Genomic DNA, 25870 nt, shown 5'->3' with positions numbered 1-25870 from the left:
TGATGAGAAACTCACCTCCTAATTCCCCAAAGCCTGTCCACCATCTACAAGGCACAAGTCAGGAGTGTGATGGAATACTCTCCACTTGCCTGGATGGGTGCAGCTCCAACAACACTCAAGAAGCTCAACACCATCCAGGACAAAGCAACCTGCTTGATTGGCACCCCATCCAGCACCTTCACCATTCACTCCCTTCACCACCGACGCACAGTGGCAACAGTATAACATGGGCAAGATGCACGGCAGCAACTCACCAAGGCTCCTTCGACAACACCTTCCAAACCTGTGAACTCTACCATCTAGAAGGACAAGGGCAGCAGATGCATGGGAACACCACCATCTGCGAGTCCCCCTCCAAGCCACACACCATCCTGCCTTCAAACTATATTGCTGTTCCTTCACTGTCGCTGGTCAAAATCCACTCCCTTCCTAGCAGCACTGTGGGTGTACCTACCCCACGTGGACTGTAGCGGTTCAAGAAGGCAGCTCACCACCACCTTCTCAAGGGCAATTAGGGATGGGCAATAAATGCTGGCCTAGCCAGCAAGGCCCACATCCCGTGAAAGAATTTTTAAAAATTTCCATTCCGGGGTCAGAAGATAGATATTGCAGTCACTTCTGGTTCTCAGCCCAGCACTGTTGTGGCAACACACATATATTGTGATCTTAATATGTAAAACTGTCTCATTCCCCGCCTAATCAGCAGGAAGGAAGTGGGATAAAGGCAGCAGCGGGCCTGATTTAAAGGGCGGCCGTCAGCCGTTGCTGAGGTTGCCATTCATCTAGAGGATGGAAGGAGGCGCAGAGGGCAGTGGGAAGGAAGGGCCCCAAATTTTCTGATACCTCAGTGGAGGTGTAGCTGAAGGCAGTGACTGAGCGCAACAACATCCTGTTCCCTGCCAGTGGCAATAGAAAGCCTACAAGGTTTACCAAGAGGGCATGGCTGGAGGTGGCTCACAAGCTTAGCAGCAGAGGACTGGTGAAGAGGAACCGGGTGCAGTGCAGGAAATATTTCAATGACTTCAGGTCTGGAAAAGTGAGTCCAAAGATTGACCCATGCCTTCTGGTGTGCAGTCACCAGAGTTAAAAAGAGATGGGTATCCTGAGGGTTTATAAGAGTTCCCCTTACTATGGGAGAGATGTGAGCTCAGCAGCCTTGATGACCCATAAGCCTCGATCAGAGTCCTAGTGCTGTTGGACAGGATGCTGGAGTGCAGACTGCAATAGCTTATGCAAATGAAAAGCTGTGAGTAGTGAGGGAGAGGAGCAATTTCCTAACAGCATCTTTGTTCACCTTACATGCCAAACGAGAGTTGAATGCCAGGGAGAACGAGCGGGCATGCCTGGACAGTGGGGTTCCCCGGCTTGCATCGCTGGAGCACTTTGAGGAGCTGTCCCCTGATGTGGCCAGAGCGTCAAGACGCAGGGATGCTGGGGACGGAGAAACAGGGATCTGCTGTAGACTGGGTGAAAACATCATAATATCTCCAGGTTCAGGGATGCATGGCAGTGCTCCCTGTGCAATGAGCTATCAATGCATAAGCAGTCATCTCATTATTTTAAGCACCAGAGACGTCTATTGACTGTCCCACTCTCTCAGCACCATCTTCCGAGCACATCCTCCACCAACACAGATACTTGTACATCGGCGGATTCTCGTGCGATGTTAGAAACAATGCATATCACATTAGAGCTGAGGGATTTGGGGGAGACAGAGTCAGCTGTGGGCAGTCCCCCTCAGAGGATGGAGGACAGGCACAGCCCTGCCCAGCAGGGTAGCGATGCAGAGCCATCGATGTCACAAAACAGGAGGCTATACCTGGAGAACTAGCAGGAGATGTGTGTCCATATGTCGCAGTTACCTGAGGCTCTGCAGAGTCAAGGGATGAGAATGGAGGAATCTATCCATCTTATGTGCTCCACAATGACTCAGTGCTTTGAGCGTGTAGTTCCTCCATTGAGAGAGGGTCCCCAACCTCTTGGAGAGCCATATGTAGCATCACTGAGTGGATGCAGGAACAGTGCACTGACTTGCCCAGGATGCAAGCAGCAGTGTGCAGCATTGACCGGTCAGTGGCGCAAAGAAGCATGGACTGAATGCCAGGTATGCCCCAGCTGGTTATCCTCACCAGCGATCAAGGGCACCATGAAAGGGCTGAGGGCACAACAGATGGTGATGAGAGGGCTATCCCTCACGGAGCTTTTGTCATATTCCTCTGCCTCCATGACCCCTCTGACAAACGAGGCCATCTGTAGAGTCATGCCCAGTGACAGAGGCTGTCCCTGCAGTGATGCTGGTGCAGCAGCCTTTCGCGATGCCCCCCGCGCCCCCGGCACCTCCACAATGATGATGGCTGCCACGGGTATCTCAGTCCCAGACAAGCAGTAGCAAGCAGTCTGCCTCCACCTTATCCTCACCCACGGGGAGGCACTTGTAGGATTGGCTGTCAGCAGAGGCCACTGCATCGGTAATGTCACTTTGTGGGTCACATGGGTGTTTGGCGTAAATAATCGTGAACTGTGAAGTGATAAAGCATTGGGAAATTTCTTGTGCAAAGGCAGTCTTGTGTGTTTCCATCTCATCGTGGTGAGACACAGGAGAATGGGAAATAAGGGTTGCCAAAGCAATGGAGTGTGCTTGGGAAGAGTGTGTTTGGTGCAGACTCTGGAGCCTTGCACTATTTGTGCCACTGGAAGGTTGCTGATTTTTTTGCTATGAACTGGTGTTTGCTCTCATTCAGATGAAGGAGACTCTCCTCTCCAAATGTCCTGCACACTGAATGTCACACAAGTCAAATGTCTCTGTATCAGAGTGGCCCGAGCATCCCTGCTGTCCTGATGAGCTCTCTGCCTCCTGAGCCTGCCACGGCGGCATCCCTGCAAAGCATGGGGACCACTCTTCAGTTATCCTTCAGCCTCCTCCTCATCTTTGTCTTCTTCCTCTTCTTCGCCCTCTCCAGGGAGCTGTGCTGATCCAGCACTTCTCCCCCCCTCGAGGTTCACCCCCCCACTCTGGAGGGCCATGTAACTAAATTAGAGGGAGAGCGGGACTCCTTTCCCACCTTCCCCCCGCCCTGGTGAGTATTGTGACATGCTGCCGGTATTTTTGGGGTCCCCTCCGTTCCTGTCTTTGGGAGGGCCCAGAAATTCAGCCTGCATTGCACCCCCCCACCCTCCTAAAATACCTATGGCAAGAGGGCAGAAATAATGAAAGATAACTCTTCTCACTGAGCGTAACTGTTTGCCTTCTCTGAGCCTTCCCATTCAGACTCTCTACAGTTGTCTTTATCACCACCATCTGCTCTTGCTCACTTGCAAAGCCTCAGTCACCAGGCGAAAGCTCAACTGTCTGTCTATGGGGTCCCACCGAAATGCAAATATCTGAGCTGGAACACGGTATGTACGAGTCCAATGATGGTACAGCCTCAGAAGGATTCAGCTCCTCTGGGCATTCGTCATTCGTGAGTTCCATGGACACCTGAAAGCCCAGCGGAAAGGAAAGGTATAATTTTGTATTGGCAAAGTAAGAATGTTGCAAGTTATTATGTACATTATAATTCACTTGCTGTTGAAATCAATTCATCATGACCGAGTGCCATATGACATGTAGGTGGCTGACATTTAAATGTCACCAGGTAGCTACCTCCTTATCTCCACCGACCAGGCACATGAAAAGTCCATTCATCTCTAATGTCTCCCTACCTCCTGCAATTGTTAGTTGTGAGATGGCTGTGGCACCACCTCCCGTTCTTTCTCTCTCCCTCATGTTCTGTGCTCTCTTCTCCAACAAGGGAAAGAACAGACCTATGCATGAGGTTAGTGGCTTGTATTCAGCTGATGGATGGAGTTCAATTAGTGAGGGTTAGGGTGAGAATCAGGCGAAGGTGTAAATTGTATAAGAATGAGGTTGAGTGGAAGGGATGGATGAATAAATGGAGATGTGACGAAATACATAGACAGAGAAGGATGGGTGCACCTGCAAGGTAAGTGGGTGTGAGGAATGATGTAATGGAGTATGCTTGAGAAGGCAGAATAAGGGGTGTGGTGACAAACACTTACAGCACTGCTTCAAGGAGCAGGGCACTGGAGTCCTGCTGTAGATCTCCTGGGCACCCTCAAATTACACCTTCTTTGTTTCTGCCACAGGTTTCTTCCTCCCATTGCTGGGGAATAGTATTTCCCTCCGACTCCTTGCAGCCCCCAGCAACACATCAAGGGATGCATCGGTTAATTGGGACTTTGAACGTCTTGAGTACACTTGGGGACTTCTTCTTCTTCCCAACTCCAACTCCTCCAGATTGTATCTTTGGATGACCCTTTAAATACTGGGGTTGAGACTGCATCATGCCGGTCATCATTCCACTGGCTGCCATGGATTGGACAGGAAAGCCAGGAGTAAAATAATAATGAGGTGGCTGTGCTAAAAAGCCAGTGACAGATGCACTAAACATACTGATGAAGGGTCATTCTGATAAAGGGTCACTGACCTGAAACGTTAACTCTGCTTCTCTCTCCACAGATGCTGCCAAACCTGCTGAGTATTTCCAGCATTTCTTGTTTTTATTACACTAAACATACTACCGGGTTCCTAAAGTATATCAGAGCTTCCCACTCCCAGCGTATCTCCAAATTAATTTTGGGGCCTAAGATATACTATAAATCAAGGGTGTTTCTATTGGATTCCTGGAGAGTAATGGAACAAGATGTCTAAAGGAGGCAGTCTCACTAACCCCCTAAGTTTGACCCCTTTAAACCTACTGAGCATTCTTTCAACCCAGTTTAACATCATACTTGAGTCACACTCATTGAGGCTTCCAACCCACGTGATATGACACCGCATCCTGTAAGGAGTTGCTTTAAGGGGGTAAAGTTAACCCAATTCAACATGCAGGAATCACACGAGATTGGACAGAAATGCAGGTGTCGCATATAGTGCAATATTACTCTATGTTGTACAGGACTGGTCTCCCTATTTAAAGAAGGATGTAAAGACATTGGAGGCAGTACAGAGAAGGTTTACTAGACTGTCTTATGAGGAAAGATTGGACAGGCTAGGCTTGTATCCGCTGGAATTTAGAAGAGTAAGAGGCGACTTGATTGAATCATATAAGATCCTGACGGGTCTTGACAAGGTGGATGTGGAAAGGATGTTTCCCCTTGTGGGAGAATCTAGAACTAGGGGTCACTATTTAAAAATAAGGGGTCGCCCGTTTAAGACAGAGATGAGGAGAAATTTTTTCTCTCAGAGGGACATGAGTCTTTGGAATTCTCTTCGTCATAAGGAGGTGGAAGCAGAGTCTTTGAATATTTTTAAGACAGAGGTAGATAGATTCTTGATAAGCATGGAGGTGAAAGGTTAACAAGGGTAGGTGGTAATGTGGAGTAATCAGTTCAGACATGAACTGATTGAATGGTGGAGCAGGTCAAAGGGCCGAGTGGCCTACTCCTGCTCCTAATTTGTATGTTCCTTTGTTCGTATGTTGATTTCAGTAGAGAGTAAAAGTGTTTTTTTTCTGGGCAAGAGAGTTGGTGTTTCAGCCAGGCTGTTTAAGTAGATTGCTGCTTGACTGTGATTGCAGAATTAGGTGAATGCATGCAAAATAAACAAGCTTCAGGTAAGACTGGGGATTAGAGGAATTTATGGTAGTACAGTGGATACGTTGAGAGGAGTTCCAATCACAGCAGTTAACATTATCTGAGTTAACCAGTTCAAATCTGTTAGCTTGGTTCAATTGGTTATATTTTCACCTCTGAGTTAGACAGTTCTGGGCTCATGCCCCCATTCAATGTTTCAGCATATAACCAAAGCTGACATTCCAGTGCAGTACAGAGGGAGAGTGCTGCATTATTGGAGGTGCTGACCTTCAGAAGCTGTATTAAACATCAGCTCTTGTTTGTCTGACAGCCTGGCCGGAAGGCGAGAGCACAAACAGGCGGCGGGAGGGCACAGCTGGGAGGTCTTTGGGACAGTCCCTGGCAATCACTAGGGTTTCAAAGCTCAGCGCCTTGATCAAGGGGGGAGAGAATGGGCTGAGAGGTCAGGGTGGGATGTATGGTGGTGGTGTGGATAGCATAGTTCAAGATGGGTGGGGGGAGGGGGGGTGGAGCGTCCCAAGGCTTCCTTGTGAGCCCCAGAGGTGTAATCCTGAAACCTCAAACATATAGTTTAAGCTTAGATGCTGGGCCTCTTCTGGTCGAGAATTTGGCTCCCAGCAGGATTTGCCTGACTGGGGACCCGACACTGCCCCACCTTCCCTCACCCCAGGCCCTTACTTGATACTGCAGATTGGGCCCTGACAGCATCACCAGATCTGATTTATACACTTCAAACTTCCTTCCTGTAGGTGCCCTGCTTGCCTGCTCATTGGAGCAGGTTACTAGAGGGACGCGGGAAGGAAGTGGAATTTATGGGGGTAACTGATGCCTGGGGCAGGATTTTCACCCCCATACGGGGGTGACAATGGAGGTGGGTGGGTGCATAATTTTGTGCCGTCGGCCGGTGTGTTGGTTTGCTGGCACCATCCAGCCGCCGAGTCATTTTGCTGGAGGCCGGTTTGACGGTATGTAGCTTGTTAAGATAATTTAAAGGCCGAATATCAGAGGCTGACTGGAAGATACCTGGAGGTGTCCTCCCGGTGACAGACCAAAGGCCAGCTATCCAGGATGCCTTTGATACCCAGCCCCCATCCTCCACCCCACCCCCCCAACCCCCATCTGCCCCTGTGGCCCTTTTTTATTTCAAATTTGTTAAAGTTGCTGATAGGACACGTCAAGATGGAGACACCATCTCTATCCCTTGCCTGCAATGGCAGGCTTCAACAAGGTCCTCCAGCTTCGAGAGCCCACCTGCCATCCTTAATTGAATGGCGAGCCAACCCCCTGACCATTAATTGGCCAATTTAGGCAAAATCACTGTCTGGCAACTGTTCCTGACACAGTGTAGGGTTCGGACCCTGATCTGGCCCCGATGTTAGCGTCCCAACCCAAAATGCAAAATCCCGCCCCTGTTATTTTAACTGACCTCCCCCACCTGGTTTCCGGAAGGTTAGGGCAGTTCAAATTCTTCCGTGGATGGATCACTGCAGAATGTAGCTGGTAAAAGAGGTAACACGTATAAAACTGGATTCGTAACTTGCTTAATAATCTTCAGGAGCCAGGAAAATAATTCCCATTTCACCTTCCCGGAGTTTTTCACCCATGGTTAATCATCTCATTTAAGCGACTGAGAGGGTTGGTTAGAATCCACTGTGGAATAATCTACAGAGGCAATGAGCTTGATGGACTGAATTATGCTCTCCTCGTCCATCTTTTCATTTTTGTTTGCTCACTTCCATATAAAATTATATCAGTCACTGGGTGGCGCCAAAGGGCCAAGGTACGTTTCTTGATTTACTCCCCACTTAGGACTGTACTTTCAAAGGATATGGGCTTGGGTTGGGAAAAATGGTCGGATTGGGTCCTGCAACAGGATCTGGAAGGTAGGGGCAGCCTTCAGGTGGCAGTTTGTCCTTTACTCCTTGCGATAGTTTTGCGTTAATTTGGTTAATATGTCTTGCAATAGTTTTTAAAAGCATTAATTGAAAATTACTTGAAGACAAAATATTAATTTAATCACATTCACTAATGTGGAGTTGTATTTAGCGAGCACTCCATAGTGCATTATCTGCTTCTAAATTTAACTTTTTAGATGCACTTTGAAGCAAAGGCAGTTCATAGAAACTGATAAACTACCAGTGATAGGCTTCTCTAATTGCATTCAAAGGGCAGTATATCCTGTGGAAAGATAAAAGCTTTATTAGGTTCTACTCAATGATTTTTCTCCTACAGAGATTCTTCCTTCAAGATATCTTTGGAGCAGAATCTTTTCAGAGACTCAACAAGGTTCTGGATCCTGACAGAAGCAGACAACCATCTTTCCAAAGATGAGTCAGCCTTTGTTTAGGTGCACAGTACGATGCAAGGTAACTGGAACCAATTGTAGCTTCTGGAAGCAAAGTGTTTCTTATTATACTTTGATTATTGGCTCTACAATTTTGAAGTTATTGTGAAATTAAGACAGCCTGTTATAAGCAAAAAGATGTGTTTAGATTTTAATTACTATGCAGAGTTAAGACACGTTAATTAATGTAATGGCGAAGCATTACTTTCACTTTGGTGTATCAGTTGACTTGGACATCGCTGTACTTGTTTAAAAAATTGCAACAAAAGGCGTCAGTTAGTTCAAGTATATCTTCGTTCGGTTGGTAGCACGCTTGTCTCTATGTTGAGTGTTTGAGTCTCACTCCTGGGATTAAATGCATAATCTAGGTTCACATTGCAACACAGCACTGCGAGAACCATAAAAAAGCAGAATGTTTTCTAAGTGTCCCCACCAACATTCCTCCCTCAACCAACACCACCGAAAAGAGTTTAATCAGTCATTCACTCATTGCTGTTTGTGTGATGCTGCTTGTGCAGAGTGGTTGCTGTGCTTACCTACATAATATTATCTGAAGTGCTTTGAGGCAGTTCAGCATAATCATAATCTCCAGTGGTAGCAGGGACACAAGATTGGAGGTAGAGCATGGCTACCCAACCCCAACCTGACGGGACCCGACGACGTGTGTCGGGTTCGGGTCGGGTTGCTCTTCTGGGTCTGGCATTTGGGTTTGGGTCAGGTCGGGCCGGATCGGACACAGTAACAGCCAGGACGTCAAGGCGGGAAACACTCCACGCTAGTCTGCAGTGAGCAATTCCATCCAAGGTAAAGCACAACCTCTTCAATAAAGTTGATTATATTCCGGTGGTCAGATCGAGTCGGGCGCGGGAAAAACTGAAAGGACTTGGGCTGGGTCGGACTCGGGTCGGATGTGGTTCTGTCGGGCTAAGGCCCGGTTCATTTGCAGACCCGAGCAGGCCTTTAATTGAAAGAACTTGACTTTGATAGGAGTTGGGAATGCAAAGAATGATCCTGTCGATAATCCTTGCCAAAAAAAGTCTGCATGATCTGGTTGGCGAGAGGAATTTCATTTTCGATTTGATAACTTTCTCCTATTTTGCAGGCATGGGAACAGTCTGCTTAATCTTGACTGAAGGTAGAGTGGGCTGAGGTCAGGGGATCACAATGGTTATGCAAATAAGGACGTTTTATTTTTCCAAGCAGCGTGAGAACAAAAATTTATCAGAAACATGGTTGCATTTTCTCTTCGCTGCTCTGGTCTATCCACTTCTGCAGTCAGTGTTACATTGCTGATAATGTGATTTTCGACATTGCTTCTATATTATCTGAATTCATACAGTTAGACCAAGAATAAAGGTTTATACCAGTATAAGTACTGGACTCTTTTACCCTTTTAATATAACAAAATCTGCAATAAGTCATCATTTGGTGAGCGCTGTGCTCATGAAATGAGGAATGGAAAGTTGATTCCAGGCTCCTAGTGTCAGCAGTCAGCACTCATAGGTACGGTACAGCTTAGATGCTGAGTAAAGATCCTTCTATCTACTGGCAACTCACTTTTAATGCAAAGCCTTACCCAACAACATTTCTCTCTCTCTCTGCCTGTTTGCTTATCTCTAGCAGCTGTACCATGTCACAAAATTAAATCCAGTGTCTTTTTGGTGTCTGTGGTAGCTATTAAGAATTATTGGCGCGGTAGACCAATTTTGTCGATTTCATTTTATTCAAACTTGAAAACTTCCATTCAGTAACAATAACTTGCATTTATATAGCATTTTTTAATGCAGGTAAATGTCAGGGGGGCTTCACAGGAGCATAAACGGACATAAATTGTCAATGAGCCAAAGAAGGAAATATTAGAATGGGGGACTTACGCTTGGTCAAAGAGGTAGGTTTTAGAGAGGGACTTAAAAGAGGAGCAAAAGGGGAAGAGGCAGTGCCATTTGAGAGGGAATTCCCAGAGCTTACTGCCTGGATGGCTGAAGGCATTGCCACCAATGGTGGGACAAAGATAGTGTCAGAGCCCAGAATTGGAGGAACGGAGGATACAAAATTCATGTGCCCCAGTTTTTGAGCATGGGGGGTAGGGGGGGGTGTGGGCGTGATTTGTGGCTTGCCTGCACCCCTTGGAAATGAGGTGGGCAAGACACAAAAATCATCTACCCGCCTCATTTCCATGATTGTAGCGTGGCCGTGACTAGCTCCCAGGCAGCCCCGGACTCCATTTCAGTGCAGGCATCTTCTGCACACTCCAAGGGGCCGAGTAACATTCTTCAGAAACCATGCGCAGGATTTTTAGCCCTGGCCAGGAAGGGAAGCAGACTGGCGCGGAATTTCGTGCCACCTGCCTGTGTGTCAGTTCCGTGGCTCTATCACACCCCCAGGCCATTTTTCTGGAGGCAGGATGGGGGTAGGGGCAAGTGGCAGATAGCCAATTGAAGTAATTAAAGGCCTATTGAAAGAGGCCAATTGGTCTTCAGAAGCACACAGGAAAATCCTGCCCCATGTGCTCCAGGCAGCCTTATCCTTTTTTTGGATTAGATGTTTCTGTAGCGTGTCAGGGCATTGTAGAGAAAGTCATAGACTCTGGTAACTGTTAACCAACAATTCTCTGTTATTTACAGTAACTATATATACACAGTCTGCAAGCTACATTCATACATGCTGCTTGTTAAATATTGTTATACTATCTGTAAAGTGCTAGGAAATAATTAGCTAGGAACCAGTTGTTATGTGTAAGTGTTCCAGTGGAGCCAGATTCACGGCTGCACTGGAGAGTCATGTGATATGCAACACAAAACCAGTCTGGCCAGTCCTACAGCAGGCAGTATGGTGGCTGAACAAATAAATGAAAAGCTTCAAGCCTTTCCAAGTTTAAAGTGTGATTATTTCCAACATCTGGGAACCAGAAAACAACAGGGGCGGCGCAGTGGTTAGCACAGCAGCCTCACAGCTCCAGCAACTCAGGTTCACTTCTTGGTATCGCCTGTGCGGAGTTTGCAAGTTCTCCCTGTGACCGTGTGGGTTTCCATCGGGTGCTCCGGTTTTCTCCCACAGCCAAAGACTTGCAGGTTGATAGGTAAATTTGCCATTGTAAATTGCCCCTAGTGTAGGTAGGTGGTAGGAGAATTGAGGGAAGGTGGGAATGTGTTAGGGAATGTGGGGTTAATGTAGGATTAGTATAAATGGATGGTTGATGGTTGGCTCAGACTTGGTGGGCCAAAGGGCCTGTTTCAGTGCTGTATTTCACTATGACTCTGAGAAGATGTAACATGGTGGCAGTGAGTGTCTGTGAGTAAACCTAGAACATTTTAAAAGAATTAGATTGGGAAAATTGACCCAAATTAGTGCCAGAGGGAGGGAAAGAAAAACTGAGTGACTCATACGAAAACGAAAAAGTGAACTGTCAGCGGGGACGGGAATGAATGCACAGCTACAGCCCATAACGAATTGGGAAGCTGATGATGTCGTAGAGACATTTGAGAAGTTTGAACAAAAGTGCAGATTGACATTCAGTAGTTTCCTAAAAAGCACTAGCGAAGAGGAGAGGGTCAGCTATATCCTTCTATGGGCTGGAGCTAAAGGATTAAATGTATTTCACAGCTGGGACCTAAGTGAAGAGGACAGCAGAAACCCAGACAAAATTTTTGAAAGATTCAGCACCCAACTCCAGCCAAAATCAAATCTGATATGAATTTCAAGGCCTCAGACAGGAACTAGGTGAGCCTATTGACAATTTTGTAACGAGACTAAAAAATTCTGCCAAAAAATGTAAATTTAAGGACACAGATGAAAGGCTGATAGATCAGCTCATTTAGGGTTCTACATATCCTGAAGTACAGAAAGTTCGAATCAGAAAGAACAAGCTCACAATATCACAGGCTGTAGACACTGCCAGAGCACATGAAGCCACGAGCAGACAGATGAAGACACTGACTACCCAAATGGTGAGCTTTCAGTTAAGCCAAGAGGAAGGCAACAGGATTGATGCAGTGAAACAACAACGAAAGAATGTACACCAGACAAAGAGAAAGGTGTGCAGGAGCTGTGGACGACCACACGAATTGACAGACAGAAGGAAATGTCCCGCATATGGATCAATCTGCAGAGCTTGTGGAAAGACCAATCATTGGGAAAAGATGTGTAGAACAAGGCAAGAAGGTGGTAGACGAGTTACCAGAGCGAGAGTAACAGGGTGAAGGAATAGTGAAACAAACCAAAACTCGAGCCGAGTCCTGAAAGAATCTCGGCCATCTCTGGGATGGAAGCCCCAAGAGATAAGAGAGAGTTGAGAAGTTTCCTTGGTTTGATACTAACCATGAGCTCCTTTATTCCGTACATGCCAGAACACACAGCAAACCATTGGGAGCTGATGAAAGAAGATGTAGAGTATCAGTGGTCAGAGTCACATGACGGGAGTTTCAACAAACTCAAAGGTAGTGTGCAAGAAGACAAGTCCGTCATACTACGACAGAAAGAAACCTGTCACTCTGCCAAGTAGATGCTTCCACAAAAGGACTAGGAGCAGCCCTGGTACAAGAGGGAAAGCCAATAGCATTTGTGTCCAAAGCTCTAACATCAGCTGAGACAAGGTATGCCAACATAGAAAGAGAGCTTTTGGCAGTCGTGTATGAATGTGAGAAATTCCACACATATCTCTATGGGAAAAAGTTCATGGTGGAGAGTGATCATTGTGCGCTGGAGCAGATCTACAAGAAAAATCTAGGTAAAGCACCAGCAAGACTGCAGAGGTTACTCTTGAGGTGTCAGAGTTATGATTCCACTCGGTACTACAAGCCAGGAAGAGAAATGGTGCTGGCAGATTCCTATCTCGGTTGTCACCACAGGAGAAACATGAGATAGAAGATCTAGGTATAAATATTCATCACCTAGTGAATGTAACACCACTGAAAAAGTCAAATTAGAGATGAGACCAGCAAAGACGAGGAGTTACAGTTGCTATCTCAGCAAGTGATCCAGGGATGGCCTGAAAACCAGTCTGGCCAGTCCTACAGCAGGCAGCATGGTGGCTGAACAAATAAATGAAAAGCTCAAGCCTTTCCAAGTTTAAAGTGTGATTATTTCCAACATCTGGGGACCAGAAAACAACAAGAAGACGTAACACTGCTGTACCTTCTGCCTCTCCAGCCTATTCCATGTGACCGTTACATCATCACTCGTACAGTGGGAGAGGTCTTTCTCATTGTCTTCGCTATTAACTTTTTACATCCTTATTCTGCAATTTTTAAAGGCACAGTCCCTATAAAAAGGAGAGTTGCAGCAGTGCACTGCAGGCTGCTGGATAATTGCTTTTTTACCATTTAGGGAAAAGCGATGGCTCAGTAAGGGAAGGAGTGGGTACCCTTATTTTGTAACGCTGCCCTGGATGCACTCTAACAGGAGGTCCAGGCCAGAAAGGAGGCCATGTTTCCGGTGATGGGCTGGAAGCCCCCCAGACTAACCCTGCGAAGGGAGGGGGAGCAGGTGGTGAGGGTCATGAATTCTCAGAGCAGGGCATCACAAACCCGGCAGTTGTGCCGAAAAAAATGTAATGGTCTCACTTGGGTGGTCAAGGTGAGTGAATGCATCTGCACATCACATGTCGCACCCACCACACCACACACCTCTGAAACTGTTCAATGCACCAGAACCTGTCACTCACGCAGCAGCATATCCTGACTCTCGGGACTCACCCCTAACACCCTTATACTGAACCTCACCCATACACACCTTCCAATCATTGCCAGCTGTGCAAACACCTCGCACTACTTCCATGCAATTCCAGCTATTTAGCTAGGGCAAGCATTTCACCCAAACCTACTGACATTCTGCTCTCCCTCTTGCAAGAGAAAGTCACTCACAACAGGCGGGAGAGGCAGAAGATAGGTGGAGGACCACCAAGGATCCATCCCCCTCAGCGCCGTGGAACAGATGGTCCTGAGAAGCATGGGTAAAAGTCTCATGGAGCAATACCCTCCTCTTTTGTGCTTCCAGACAGCCAAGAAGCAGCGACTGCTCAGTCCCTACCGTCTCAACAGAAGGGAGAGAGGAGGAAGAAGCAGCATCACACGGCCTAACACTTGCACCCACCAGCTCAGACACTGGCACAGCGCAAATGTTAAAGGTTAGTTTAAAGTTGGGATCCAAATGTGGTGAGTCACCAGGCACAAGTGGGCTACAGCCACAACAGAGAGATAAGACAGCTCCTGAGTGAGCCCTCCAGAGAGAGAGAGGTTACTCGCCAATTCTGCTGCAGGGGACTCGGATGGGCACCTCATTGAGGGGACTATAGGAAAACTGATGAACATGAACATCGAGATCCTGATGCATTAGCAAGCCTGCCAGATAGCCTCCAGTCACTTGCCAGGAGCATGGAGGCATCTGGCTCTACCATGGTACATGGCATTGTGCAGAGTTTGGAGCTCATCCTCTCCACCGTGGAAATGTTGGGGCCCCTCCATGACATTAGTGCCAGACTGACCCATGATGAGGTGTCTGCTGGCCACTGTCTCAGCTTCCACTGCAGCACAAGCGGAATCCTGCCAGTGTATCAATGCTGCATTAGAAGCTCAGAGAGGTCATAAGATCTTTGGCTGCTGCCATGCAGCCACAGACAGCTGCCATGGTGCATGCGAATCTCAGTACTTGACAGCAGTCTAGCAATCTGTGCTCTGGCAGATTATGAGGATTGCTGAGGTACTGCCCCATGAGAGTGGTAGTAGCATGGTGGAGCACAAATCTGCTATCCTCTCTCAGGATGACAGCATTTGTGTTCCTACCACTGCCACTCTACCAGTTCTCTCTCTCTTGCCTCTGGGTCAGCCAGCCCAGACTGCTGACATCCATGTTGAGGTGGTGCAGTCTGTAGTCGGGACCTCAAGGCCCATAGCTGCTTGAGGGCAGTCAGGAGCCTTCCACCAGTGCTGCAGCCACTGCAGTAGCGCTGCATAGGAGCAAGGACACCCACAAGACAGGCATTAAGGGATGCACAATGGTGATTAGTTCTGTTTGCTTGTATTATTGGTGTATTGTTGGATAGAGATGTGTGAAGATTTTTACTGTTAGCCCTTATTCAGTGATGTAGGCCAAGGGAACTTTGTGACGGGGAGTTTGAAATGGATGCACTATAAGGGAAGTTTCTTTTAACTGAAGTGAAGCCTAACTATGTGTTCCCTCTTTCTTCATCCAGTTGCGTGGGATGCATGCGGTCTCCTCCCTTCCTGCTCCTTCTTCCCCCTTCCTGTTCCTTCTTCCCCCTTCCTGCTCCTTCTCCTCCTCCCAATGTGGCCTCTGGATCCAGGAGGTAATTGCTGAGCACTCATAATTATGTGTTTTGGACAACATTGCTCACCACCATAAGCATGGAGACCCTCTTGGGCGTGTAGTGCAGAGAACCCCCTGCACAATCTAAGCAGCGAAATATCTGCTTTAGGAGCCGATGGGTTGCTCCACAATGTTACTTGTGGCTCCCTAGCTCTCAAAGGTCTTCTGGCCTGGCATTGTGGGATGGCGGAAGGGGGTCATGACCCATGTGTGGAGGGGTAGCCCTTGTCACTGAGCAGCCATCCTGTTGTCTGTCTTGGAGCCCTGAAGACAGTAGGAATCTTTAGTGTCACAGACAAAGAGCACTGTGGATGCTGCCAGTATAGTGAGCGTACAGCAAGTTGAATTTCTTGGGCCGAAATTCAGGCCTGCTAGCCAATTAAGGGCGCCGAGCTGGCTCTGCATGCTGCCAGCCCAATAAGAGGGCTGACAGCTTTGCAGCCTCGGCATTGCCATCAAGCAGGGTGGCTGCTGCAGAGGCTGCAAGGAGAACGAGAGGGTGCCTTCAGTTTAAGGCGAGTTCACAGGGGAATCAGAATTTTGTTTTCTCTGCCGGGGCCCGATATGCAGGCCCCAGTAATCGGAGGGGTAACTTCTGCCTTTGCCACCAGGGGCCCCCTCCTTGTGCCATGGAACTCCTAGCTCCGCTGGGCCCCAACCTGGGAAGCTGTTTCCTTGCAGCTGGCAGCCTCTCCATGTGGCAGGGGGAAGCTCTGCCCTCAGCAAAATGCCAGCAGCCCCTCAAAATGGCCCCTGGAGTGGCCCCTTAATTATTTGGACTAGTGGCCCGCCTCTCATCTGCAGGCAGCCACCGCACTTCAGGTCCCACCGTTGGTAAAATGGCTCAGTGGCGGAACTGCGTCAGGGACCCATCCTGATACGGCTCCACAGCATTTTAATGGCTCCCACCTCCTAGCCTGCCACCCGGGGGCTGGTAAAATTCTGTCCTTGATGTGGTCGCACACCAACCGCACATTGACTGAGTGGCAGCCCTTGCGGTTGCGGGTGCGCTCTCTGTTGATGTGGGAGGCCCACAGAGCGATGTGTGCAGTGGATGGTGTCCTGCACCATCAGGAGGCCTGTATTCTGGTGAACCCACGTACCCCTGGATACTGATTCTCTGCTCTGGAAGAAGAGGTTGAAGTCCCCTCTCCTCCTGGCGAGCACCTCTGTCACTTCCCGGATACCTCCTGTGGACAGTGAACTGTGACACGTTGTTATGTCACTTGCTGTCACCAGGAAGAAACCATTGTAAAGAATGCAAGCCTGACAGTGATCTTCAAAGGCACTGTGAGGGCCATCCTTGCCTTGGCTTGAGGCTCCATGTCTTCTTGAAGGAGATGACACACTGTCTCTACCTTCACCAAGATAGGAGTGGTGCTCCTGGAAAATCCTTTCAGGGTAGGACCTTCTAAGGAGAGCCCACCTTCTTCCCCCTGCTTGCAGAGATATCCCTCTCTAGCTCCTCCTCTGCATATCCTGCTCAAGTGGCAGAGCAAGTGACACTGCAACTACTGCCTCCATACTTACATAAAGAAATGTGATTCTCTGCCTTTCTTTGGTCAGCAGAAACCTTCAGATTCCTCCAGCATCTCAGCACAGTGCTTCCATCAACTTTGCCTGAGCACCAAGTAGCCAAAAGCACTTGAGCTGCAACTTGCTGAGTGGCCCTTTCAGTAGCTCCTGAACAGTGCTCACCTGGCTTCCTAATGCTTGTATATTCAGGAGTGAAAAGGAAGGCGTTCCCTGCACATTCCTTGGCCAGTGTATTGCATTAAGTCATCGACTCGCAGCCAGCGGCACTTCCTGCGCTTCAACTCTCTATGTATGTCTGCATATTGCTGCTAGAAAGTGCTATGTGAATGAATTTATGGCCACAGCCTTCTTGTGGATTTGAGGCTGGAGGAGGTTACAGAGATCTGGAGGGCAAGGCCATTGAGGGATGAAAACATGAAGATGAAAATGTTTCATTTATGGCGCAGTTGGAAGGAGTCAATGCGAATCAGCAGGATTGATGCCGATGAATGGCTAAACCATCATATATTCAAATCTGTGCTCCTTGGACTTAAGGAAGCAAAGATGGGGGTGGTTCCTGGGCTAACAACCAGAGTTTGAGAGAGTAAGGGTGTTACTGGGGATATAGACACCAAAGGCGGAGGCGATGGAATGATTGAATGATTGATCAGTAGTTGCAGAATTAGTGTGACAAATGGAGATCCAAAGGCTGTACAGTTGGGAGTTTGAAAGTGCAGTTGTAAGTGACTTGAGGGAGAGTTTTGTCCAAGAGTGAAGGTAGAAGAAAGTGGCGTTGGTTGGGGGTGGAGGGGGGGGCTGGGGTTGGTGGGGTGAGGGGAATGTGAGTGCTGAAGGACACAAGTAATGAGTGAATGCCTTGTGTGTGGAATAATAGGAATAGAGGTCATGTGAGATAACAAGGTGCAGTGAGTTGCCTTGAATAGGGGTCAATCAGTTCATATGGTGGCTTTGGCAGGTCAGTTGGTGGCAGGTATAGCCAGGTGGGGAGACTTCAGTAAGGGACAAGGTGTTGTCACCTATTCCCCAGGTTTCCATCAACCACATGTCAATGCAATCAACCACAGTAAAGTCATGGATGACAAGGAACTTAGAAACAGAGGCAGGCCATTCAGCCCTTCGAGTATCTAAATCTTGGTTGGGGAGGGTGGGGGTGGGGGGGGGGGGGGGTTGTGTCGCCATTGATCAGAAGTTAACTGAACAAACCATATCAACAGGAGTTGTGCAGGAGGTGGGTACTCTGTGATGGGTGGCTCATGTGCTGATCCTTATAGGAACAGAAAAAGGCCATTCAGCCCCTCAAGCCTGTTCAGCCATTCAGTTACATCATGGCTGCTCTATATCTTAACTCCATTTACTTGCCTTGGCTCCATCTCCCTTAATACCCTTACCTAACAAAAATCTATCAATCTCAGTTTTGAAATGTTCAATTGACCCCCAGCCTCAACAGCTTTTTGGTGGAGAGCGTTCCAGATTTCCACTACCCTTTGTGTGATGAAATGCTTCCTGACATCGCTCTTAAATAACCTGGCTTTAATTAAAGGATACATCCCCTTGTTCAGTACTCCTCCAGCAGAGACCAGCACTAGTCTCTCTCTTTCCTCCTCTGGCGGAAATCAGCTAATTTACCAAAGACCAGGATTTGAACATGTTTTTTCCCTTTTTTTTTGTTCTTGGGCCATCAGTGATCCTGAAGGTTATTAGAAAACCAATTTCATGGTCATTTGCTTGGTGCTAGTCTACAATATACCAAGATTTATTGGATTCAATTTCATGGCTTGTGTTGGGATTTGAATTCACATCCTCTGGGTTATTCGTCCAGTGCCATAACTGCTGGACTACCATATCCATATTTGTGCTACTCATTTGTTTTACCAACTGAACAATTGGTGTGCTCCTATTTTGTTGTCTTCATCTGTAAACAGTTGTTATTTGTAGGATCATAAGTGGCATTAATTGGTTAAGACGGTGGACTTCAACATGTCCCCAAATGATCACTATAACTGATCACTGCCTCCTGAGGTGGCACTGAGCAGTTTGAGGGGCAAGTTGCACTGTCTATGCTGTGTGGTGTGCCATCCAAAGTGCTTTCTCATGGATATGACAAACTTAATAGTCATCCATAAAAGTTAGCGATGAAGGAACAACACCTAGATGTTAAATTCAAATGTCAGCTCTGTGCAACTCTGCTGCTTAAAGTGCTGGTGAGGATTTGAATTTAACGTTTAGGTCCTTTTCCTTCTCCCTAGCAATAATATTGATTAGAAGAGCAATGGCAATATAATAGAATATACAACTCAGTTTTGGCTAATGGGATTTGATTATTTACATAACTGATCACTATGAGCAGTGATTGTTAAACAGGAAATTCCTCGTTGCAGCACTGTAATTTGCCAGTTAAGAGCTAGACTCACCAGTAAGCCATCCCTTGTAAGAAAGAGGAAATAAAGTTAGCAGCCTATTTTTTATTTCTTCCATATATGTGGATATTGCTGGCAAGGCCAGCACTTATTGCTCAGCCCTAATTGCCCATGAGAAGATGATGGTAGTGAGCTGCTGCCTTGAACCACTGCAGTCCGTGTGATGTAGGTTCTTCCCCATTGCTGTTCGGTAGGGAGTTCCAGGATTTTGACCCAATGATGTTGAAGGAACCGCAATATAGTTCCAAGTCAAGATGGTGTGGGACTTGGAGGGAAACTTGAAGATGGTGGTGTTCCCGTGTGCCTGCTGCCCTTGTCCTTCTAGCTGGTAGAGGTCGTGCGTTTGGAAGATTATTTAGTATTGGCGATTTGCTGTATTGCATCTTGTAGATGGTCACACTGCAGCTACGGTGCGCCAGTGGTGGAGGGAGTAAATGTTTAGGGTGGTGGATGGGGTGTCAATCATGCGGACTGCTTTGTTCTGTATGGTGTCGAGCTTCTTGAGTGTTTTTGGAGCTGTACTCATCCAGCCAAGTGAGGAGTACTCATGTGCCTTGTAGATGATGGAATGGCTCCAAGGAATCGAGATGAGTTACTTACTGCAGAATACTCAGCCCCTGACTCATCTTGTCGTCACTGTATTTATGTGGCTCGTGCAGTTAGGTTTCTGGTCCGTGGCAACACCCAGGACACTGATAGTGGGGGGGATTCAGCAATGGTAATCCCATTTGTTACGACCAAGTGAGAAAGAGGTCTCGGGTTCCCTTTCAGCCTTCACCTGGTCTTACTGTAACAGGGTTTAATTTAAACACACCGTGTTTTTAGCTCCCCCTTGGTGAATCCTTGTTCACCGCTTTCCAATTATAAGGCAATGAAATCAGCACAAACAGGCTTTCTTAGGTTGAAAGAAGAAAAGCTGAAATTTATTAAACTTAAACTCTAATTTGATTAATGTCTACGGATACACGATGCGCCCATGCGATACATACATGCAGATAGAGACAGAAAGAAAACAAAAGAAATAAAGTGGAAAGGTTTGAGGCAATATCTGAAGAGTTTTTGTTATGGTTCTTTGAACTCACTGTAGAGTCCTTGATTGTAGGTAGATCTTGCTTTTCGTTGGGGCCCAGTATTCTTCTTAAACCTTGTTTGCTGTAGGAGACTTTTCGCTCTTGGGGTTCATGTGTCTTCAGTGGATTCAGAGGCTTGTGAGAAAGAGATGGGAGCAGACAGGAGAGAGATCTTCTCAGTCCAGGAGCAAACAGACTTTTTCCCCAAACTGTTTGTACAAATTCAAAAAACTCAGGTTGCCCAGCAGGTTAGTCATGTGACTAGCTGGTTTCACCATGTCTGTTTGTCTATTTGGCCATCTTAGCAGTCAACCTGGAATGCGAGCTCTCCCACCTTCAACATCTGGTGATCAAAAGTCCATTGTGGGTTGAATGTGTCAGGGAATGGCTGCTTTGTCCTTCCAAACACCGTCTGTAAATATGCAAATGTCTTTTCCAGCTACGGCTGATCTGTTCAACAAGTCCTTTCTTCACTCCAGTAACAGTTTAAAAGCAATGCTTGTGACAAATTAATATGCCTCATTCTTGGTAGGTGGGGGCCTAGCATGACAGATTGAATGTCAACGGGAGGTGTTTAGACTCTGTCTTGTTGGAGATTGTCATTGCCTGGCACTTATGTGACGTAAATGTTACTTGGCACGTATCAGCCCAAGCCTGAATGTTGTCCAGGTCTTTCTAATTAACATATAACACAGACTGAAAAAGGCTTGCATTGTAAAAAGACACACTTGTGAAATTCAGTGGGAGGAAACCCAGAGCTTTTGATAAGAAAACAGTACAATGACTGTTATATTTAAATGAGTGCTATGTCTTCTCACTTTGAACATATTTCTCATAAAATCTCTATCAATGTCATATCAAAAATTAAATTGTTCAAAAATAATGAAGCAGGAAGACACCCAAGTGGCTTGTCGGTTTGAGTTGGCAACTAGCCTCGTCATACAGAGCAGGAATGTTCCCTGTTCGATCCTGGTCTACTTTGAGATTGCTGACCCCAGCTAGAGCAGTGCTTTAATTGGCCACAGCATCTTGGCGTTGGATTAATTGGCCATGTTGCCGCACAATTCTCCATTCAGTTGGACTGTGCCATTTCACACTGTCCCTTGTGTAAAATCTTGCATAGAGAACCACCATTGACCACAAGTCCATCAGGCACTGATCCGCACACAACATCATCGAGGCACTGCGGTAAAAGGAGATGGTGGATCTTCTCGGAGGGTTCGATTAGCAGACTGTCAAACGCATTTGGCAGAATGCCTCATCTCCAGAATTTTCAAACATGCACCAAGACGTAGCTTGGCTGGTGGTGAGAAGGGCCCTCCCCCTCAGATCCTTCCTGCATGCCCGGAGTCTCACCGCCTCTGCACATTGCCCTCGAGATACCGTTGCCCAGCTCCTTCTGGAATGTGCCTTTGCAAAGCAAGTCTGGAAAGAGATGCATTGGTTTTTGTCCAGGTTCATCCCCAGTCGCTCCGGAGTGCAGGACTCGGTGCTGTAGAGGCTGTTCCCAGGGATGTACACAGAGATAAACATCAACTGCTGCTGAGGGACCATCAACTTGGTGAAAGACGCACTTTGGTCTGCCCAAAACTTGCTGGTCTTCTAGTACAAAGAGCAATCGAGGACCAAGTTTGTAGACTGGCACATTCCTGGGTCCAGGACTACATGCTGAAGGATGCATTAAAGTTTGGGGCAGCCGCTGCAAAGGCTCAATGGGAAAGGCCACTGTGTAAGGTTCTCCTGCCATAGTATACCGAGGGGCTGGAAACTGTGTAAAACCCCTCAGGCCGAATGCACCAGAGAATGTTTGACATGTAATGTAAATGTATTTTGTAAATATAAGCTGTAATTTATTTTTATTCATTCATGGGATGTGGGCCTCACTGGCTAGGCCAGCATTTATTGCCCATCCCTAATTGCCTTGAGAAGGTGGTGGTGAGCTGCCTTCTTGAACCACTGCAGTCCATTTGGGGTAGGTACACCCACAGTGCTGTTAGGAAGGGAGTTCCAGGATTTTGACCCAGCAACAGTCAAGGAACGGCGATATAGTTCCAAGTCAGAATGGTGTGTGGCTTGGAGGGCAACTTGCAGGGGATGGTGTTCCCATGCAACTGCTGCCCTTGTCCTTCTATGTGGTAGAGGTTGTGGGTTTGGAAGGTACTGTTGTAGGGGCCTTGGTACGTTGCTCCAGTGCATCTTGTCGATGGTACACACTGCTGCCACTGTGCATTGGTGGTGAAGGGAGTAAATGTTGAAGGTGGTGTATAGGGTGCCAATCAAGTAGAAATAAAAACAAGAAATACTGGAAACACTCAGCAGGTCTGGCAGCATCTGTGGAGAGAGAAGCAGAGTTAACGTTTCAGGTCAGTGACCCTCTTCAGAACTGGCAAATATTAGAAATGTAAAAGGTTATAAGCAAGTAAAGGGGAGGGGGGCAAGAGATAACAAAGGAGAAGGTGTAGATAGGACAAGGTCATAGAATACTGCCAATCAAGAAGGCAGCTTTATCCTGGATGATGTCGAGCATCTTGAGTGTTGTTGGAGCTGCACCCATCCAGGCAATTGGAGAGTATTCCATCACACTCCTGACTTGTGCCGTGTAGAGAGTGGACAGGCACTGGGGAGACAGGATGTGAGTTACTCGCTGCAGAATTCTCAGCCTCTGATCTGCTCTTGTAGCCATAGCATTTATGTGGCTCATCCAGTTCAGTTTCTGGTCAATGTTAAGCCCCAGGATGTTGAGAGTGGGGGATTCAGCAATGGTAATCCTCTTGAAAGTCAAGGGAGATGGTTAGATTCTCTCTTGTTTGAGATGGTCATTGCCTGGCACTTGTGTGGCGCGAATGTTACTTGCCACTTACCAGCCCAAGCCTGGATATTGTCCAGGTCTTGCTGCATATGGACACGGCGCAAATGGTGGTGATGCTTCTCTTGTTCCACACCAATTTTGAAATTTAAAAAAACCCTTAGGTTTCTTTGGCAACCTCAGCAACCTCTCTGGCCTGCGCCCCAATCTATGCATCACCTCTTAGGGCATACAACCCTCCACAGATGTGTTAAGTTCCATCTGAGCCACAGGAGTCAGAACTCCAGTAAAAGAGGTCCCCACCCCTTTGGCATTATTTGCCTTGTTAGAGGTAGATAGACGTTTCGATCCCTTAGAAGACAAATTGGAACTTCTCAAACAGTGGGTGCCTGACACAACTGGGACTCTGCTGTTTCATCAGAATTCCACTCCTGCCTGAGTTTGTGAGAAACTAGTAGAACACCTGAGGAATTTTTCCCCTATATTTTTTAAATAAACTTTACAATTAAGTTTTTTTTAAATTTGGTTTCAGTTCAAATTATGCTGAGGTCCCAGGATCTTAGGGTGCCTACAGCTCTTCAGTATGTCACTCAAATACCTTGTTCTTAATATGTGAACCTGGACATCAAGTGTTGCAAGACATTCAACCATGGGAGTTAAGGGAGGAAAACATCACAGCCTGATAATTTCCTCACCGCACGTTCATAGAGTGCACTTTTCAGCAAGGATCATGATCGGGAAGCTTGTCTGATGTTATTTTTATCAATTTATAGAATTTGAATTCTGAAGTAACCTTTCTAGTAGGCACTCAGCTCATCCTTCAGGTTTTATCTGCAAAGAGAAGTAAGCAGATTTTGATTGATAAAGGTATTGAAAGAGAATTAACAGTCAGACTGAAAAAACACGTCTTTCAGAATGTGAAGTAAACATTAACCTAGTATTACCACTGTGTTAGAGGCTTGTTTTCCACTTGTGTAACCACATCATTGATTGTATGAAGTTTTTTTGACTTTGTGGGCCACATACCATGGACCCTTGGGTGGCCTGGCCATGTAACTTTTAAATCCATGTTTTATTATAAACACCATATCGTGGTGTTCAGATTTAGGATTTATCCAGACCTACAAAATTCAAACAGCCCAGCAAGTAAAAATGTTGATCTCAATAGAACTGTTAGCTGGGATTCAAGGGTTGGATTTCCAGGGTGGAGGGGGAGAACACATGCAGCAACACAAACAGCAAAAACTGCACCACCATGCAGGTCCTTGGGTGTTGCTATACATATAACAATTTGGCTTCTACTACACAACTGCACAGCTAATGGGATTGTTGGCTTCTCTGTCAACCCTTTGTTGTGAACTCTTGTATGATTGTTTGCAACCTGACCCAGAAACCTTTCTGTTCTATAGAACCATAGAAAAATTACGGCACAGAAGGAGGCCATGCAGCCCATCGTGTCTGCGCCAGCTGAAAAAACTAGTTGGCCAATCTAATCCCACCCACCTTCTAGCACCTGGTCCTTAGCCTTGCAGGTTTCAGCACTTCAGGTGCATCTCCAGGTACGGTTTAAAAGCGTTGAGGGTTTCTGCCTCCACTACCATTCCTGGCAGTGAATTCCAGACACCCACCACCCTCTGGGTGAAAAGGGTTTTCCTCATGTCCCCTCTAATCTTTCGACCAGTCACTTTAAATCTGTGCCCTCTGGTAATTGATCTCTCCATTAGGGCAAACAGGTCCTTCCTGTCTACTCTATGCAGACCTGGTGATTTATCCACTTTCAAGGATGTGGTGTATATGGATTTCAGTAAGGCGTTTGATAAGGTTCCCCACGGTAGGCTATTGCAGAAAATACGGAAGTATGGGATTGAAGGTGATTTAGAGCTTTGGATCAGAAATTGGCAAGCTGAAAGAAGACAGAGGGTGGTGGTTGATGGCAAATGTTCATCCTGGAGTATAGTTTCTAGTGGTGTACCGCAAGGATCTGTTTTGGGGCCACTGCTGTTTGTCATTTTTATAAATGACCTGGATGAGGGTGTAGAAGGGTGGGTTAGTAAATTTGCAGATGACACGAAGGTCGGTGGAGTTGTGGATAGTGCCGAAGGATGTTGTAGGGTACAGAGGGACATAGATAGGCTGCAGAGCTGGGCTGAGAGATGGCAAATGGAGTTTAATGCGGAAAAGTGTGAGGTGATTCACTTTGGAAGGAGTAACAGGAATGCAGAGTACTGGGCTAATGGGAAGATTCTTGGTAGTGTAGATGAGCAGAGAGATCTTGGTGTCCAGGTACATAACCTGGGTAGCAACTTTCAGGGATTTAATAGGGCTGTTAAGAAGGCATATGGTGTGGCAGCTTTTATTAGTAGGGGGATCGAGTTTCGGAGCCACGAGGTCATGCTGCAGCTGTACAAAACTCTGGTGCGGCCGCACCTGGAGTATTGCGTGCAGTTCTGGTCACCGCATTATAGGAAGGATGTGGAAGCTTTGGAAAGGGTGCAGAGGAGATTTACTAGGATGTTGCCTGGTATGGAGGGAAGGTCTTACGAGGAAAGGCTGAGGGACTTGAGGTTGTTTTCGTTGGTGAGAGGGAGGAGGAGAGGTGACTTAATAGAGACATATAAGATAATCAGAGGGTTAGATAGGGTGGATAGTGAGAGTCTTTTTCCCCGGATGGTGATGACAAACACGAGGGGACATAGCTTTAAGTTGAGGGGTGATAGATATAGGACAGATGTTAGAGGTAGTTTCTTTACTCAGAGAGTAGTAGGGGCGTGGAACGCCC

This window comes from Heterodontus francisci, chromosome 7, assembly GCF_036365525.1.
Source record: "Heterodontus francisci isolate sHetFra1 chromosome 7, sHetFra1.hap1, whole genome shotgun sequence".
NCBI lineage: Eukaryota > Metazoa > Chordata > Chondrichthyes > Heterodontiformes > Heterodontidae > Heterodontus > Heterodontus francisci.
This window is presented reverse-complemented; position numbering follows the sequence as displayed.